Source organism: Chamaea fasciata, unplaced genomic scaffold (assembly GCF_029207755.1).
Source record: "Chamaea fasciata isolate MVZ Bird 193981 ecotype frontalis unplaced genomic scaffold, bChaFas1.0.hap1 SCAF_6, whole genome shotgun sequence".
Taxonomy (NCBI): Eukaryota; Metazoa; Chordata; class Aves; order Passeriformes; family Sylviidae; genus Chamaea; species Chamaea fasciata.
This window is the reverse complement of record NW_027094091.1, coordinates 30,395,679-30,399,351: the sequence shown is the minus strand read 5'-3', so window position 1 is coordinate 30,399,351 and position 3,673 is coordinate 30,395,679. Positions and strand designations below refer to the sequence as shown.

Sequence of the window (3,673 nt, the reverse complement as noted above, 5' to 3'; positions counted from 1 at the left end):
CTGCAATATCCATTCTTTGAAGGAATCAGAAATCAAGGTGTAATCATTATTTCTGCAAGCAATACTAGGGTTATTCTGGCTCTGTGCATCATTACACTGGCCATCCTTGCCTCCAGCAGGTAGAATGTCCAGACTGATGTTACTGTAGAACATGCCGTGGGTTCTGGTAATCAAAACAGGGAATTAGATTTGACTTTTGTTTTTCAATCCCCAACTGTATTTCTATGATACTTTTGTCAAATTGTCATTGTACAAGTACAAGCTTCCTTTAAGTACCTAGTACTTAATGTACATAATGGTAAGAAATAAGGTAATTTAAATGCATTTAAAAGTGAATGCAGGGGTGAAAGAAGTGAAAATTTGTTTTGGAAGACATGTTCCCCTGAAATAATTATATATAATCTTTGGAATGCAGGGATTATTGACTGCTCTTCCAGAAGTCTAAGACTGCTGCAGTACTGCTAGGCTCTATAGGATGGGGGAAGGGCCAAGTGGAATTTTCTCAATATACTTTTTGAGAAACCACTCTTTTGTTTCAGTGAAACCTTATATTATTTTGAGAGAGAAATATATTTTTATATAATGCTTCAGAATTTTACCTCAGAAATTCTAGGTGCTGCTATATCTCTTTCCTAAAATAAAAGTAATAAAATACACATAGCCCCTAAGCTACAGAAATCTATAATAGTCTTAAATGAAATTCTATTTAGTCATTTACTGATATGATTATTAACAGGCTTCACCTTTACTGTCATGATTATTAACAGGCTTCTAGTATGTGTTTTGCACTGAAAGGAAAAATAAATATTAGAAGTGCTACAATATTAATACCCCTACTTTTAGACCACACTTAGGAAACAAGGCAGGAATATTTCTGTGGGTGAAACAACTTAAAACACTGCTCACAGGCAAGAGGAGCTCATTATAGTAGTACAACCTGCAGACTGTAAAACAGCAGCTGTGCACAAAAATACCTTTTTGAAAACCTAACGGATTAGAATATCTTTGCTTCTAAAAGGCAATAAGAGCCACTTTAAATATTATTTTTCATGCATTATAGTTAGAGCAGCTAATGTGCTCAGTCTTTTTTGAACATATGGTGATACTTAAAAATCTTTTCATAGAAAAGCATTTGTTTCTTCAAAACATGCAGGAACTAACAAGACCAAACATTTAAGAAAATATTGTCACTGCAAAATCCTAGGGTAGCTACAAAACCAGACTTGTTTCACTTACACTTAAAGATGAAGAATGAAGTGAATCTACTGGGAAGACCTAAAAAAGCTCAAATAACATTAGAAAAGGCTCAAATCAGGACTAAACTCAGACCCATATAACATTTAGCTATTATTTTGACACTCTACAGAGAGAAAATCGAAACTTTTGTGAACTCATTAAAGTTGCAAACACCATAACTCAGATCTCATTGATTTCAACAAAAGCAGCTGGCTAGGTGCAAAAACGAATCCCTACATTTATGTGTGTTTCTCCTGAAAGCTTTGAAACATCTATCTCCCTATCTGTATAACAGGATGGGAAAATTCCCTTCTGAGTCACACCTTTTTCCATTTGTGTACTACTGGCACATTTAGTAACTCCTTGTGCCTTCTTTCCCTTTTTACTTTATTTTTTTTTTCTAATTCCCTGGAGAATAAGGAAACTTACATACTTGAGTACATTTCTCACTCAGTTTTGTACTCCAGCTTCAGTTTATTGCTTCTATCAAAGAATAAAGAAAGTTTTCTGGCCACTTCCATTTAAATGCGCAGTTTTCATGCGGGACTTTTGCTCAGTAAGAGGAAACACAGATGCAGTGGCTCATAGCTGTCATTACTATGTCACAGATACAGGTTTAAATTGTGAAGCAAGTGCAGACTTTCCTAAATTACATTTGTTTATTATGAAAACCATAAAGAAGCCCTACCATTTTACAAAATCATCTCAGCAGAAGTTTATTTTCTTTTGTGTCTTTTTGCCTCTATAACATTATATTTACTTTTTCATGTTGCTGCTGTGAGACTCTTTCAGATTTAATTACTTTAAAGCTCTTCATTTGTCTTTGGAATGGTACTCAGAGGCATGCTGGATTTGCAATACATCATTCTCCCAATATGTAGATTGCTAGTGGATATGTATATTTCGTACTTCTAGTCTTCTCCTTGTGACTCTTTTCTGGCCAGTATCACCAAAATATTTAGTCAAAATATGGGGCAGCACAGGAAGGATAAAATGTGTTCAGTTTTTACTTTTATAGCAATGTATTGCTCAGAAATGAAAGAAAATGTAAGAGATTTACAGTCTTGTATTTTTTTTTTTTTTTTTATGAAAGTAGTCCTTGGGACAGATGAGAGACTGGAAAATGTAGGCCTGTGTTCTATATTTCTTGGAACCATATACAGTGATTTTCCTGGGCTGCCAAGGAAAAGATATACAGTTAGAATGTGAACCACTCCACATTATACCAAAATAAACATAGTTTTTTACTAGGAAGTAGGATTCTACTCCATTTCAAGTGTTTATGATGTACTTCTTATTTATGAAGCAAGAGTATAGCAAAACCTCAATCAACCTTAACCTGCTTTACTGTAATAGATTTTGTAGATGCATTTAAAATTGCATGAAGTACCAATCGAAATTAAAACTACCCAAAGAAAGCTATTTTGTATGAAGTAGAAATAATCTGAGCCTAGGCCAAAGTCAAAGAAATACTGCTTATAATAATAAATTATGGGGTGAGTACGTATTCCTGTTTTTCGTTGTGTTGCGTTTTGGTTTTTTTTTCTTTCCTATATGTGCAAAATAGGTTACTTTTTCTACTCTAACATATTTTCTGGACTTCCATAAGCAGAAAGAAAGCATTTTAAAGAAATAAATAGATATTAATATTTTATCTCAAGCTGTCTGATTGTACTATTTCAGTTTAAATGAGTTTCTTTCTAATATTTTCAAAGACCTTTACTGAGAAAGTCTGCCTCTTGTCATGGAGAAAGCACAGCTGGATCAACAAAAGCAGTTAGAAAACACTAGACTCACTGTATTTCTTCTTCCAGTCTCCAGTGTAACTGCAACTGATAGGACAACCCAGACAGAGTTCTTTCAATGACTTCAAATTCAAAAACAGCTCTCAGAATTGTCATAGGTCTCAGCACCATTTGCTCTAGGAAAAAAGTATAGCTAAATGAACCAACAACCTATTTTATTTGCTTAATATTGCAGCAAGATTTAAAATGTAAAAAAAACCCCAGAAAAGTTATGAGTTCACACAGCCTGGCAAGGACAGACCTTATTGTTATGTACAGCCATTCTCAAATCAAGCACCCAGACAAAAAATTTAGGATTGAAACTGCTATCTCAATCTAATTTGCAAGCTTATCTTAATTAGAAAAAAAAATCAGAATGAAAAATTTGCATATGTGTGAGCCTATCCTAATACCTAAAAAAGCCAAAGAAAAAAAATACACGTTCTGATAGCTAACGCACAATTCACTGTTATTTAGATCCCAGGTGCTAATTAACTAATCAAAGGCTTTCAAGCAGATCAAGCCAATCAGGGAAGGGCCTCAGTAAGAAATTTCCAGAAATAGTTATAATGCCAGATGCACAGTGAAGAGACCCTTTATCAAGTAAGGAGGACTTGATGAAGTGAGTACATAGGCTGGTGAAGAACTCGTAG

General features: G+C 34.2%; 1 long non-coding RNA gene across 1 annotated transcript; it reads right to left on the bottom strand.

Moving 5' to 3' along the window:
• Nucleotides 1–1,560: 1,560 nt before the first annotated feature.
• On the bottom strand, nt 1,561–3,459 carry LOC136290611 (uncharacterized). The gene is made up of 3 exons (XR_010721246.1): nt 3,283–3,459; nt 3,034–3,157; nt 1,561–2,412 (listed from the first exon to the last, which is right to left on the bottom strand). It is a non-coding gene; the product is annotated as an uncharacterized lncRNA (long non-coding RNA).
• Between the last annotated feature and the right edge of the window lie 214 nt (nt 3,460–3,673).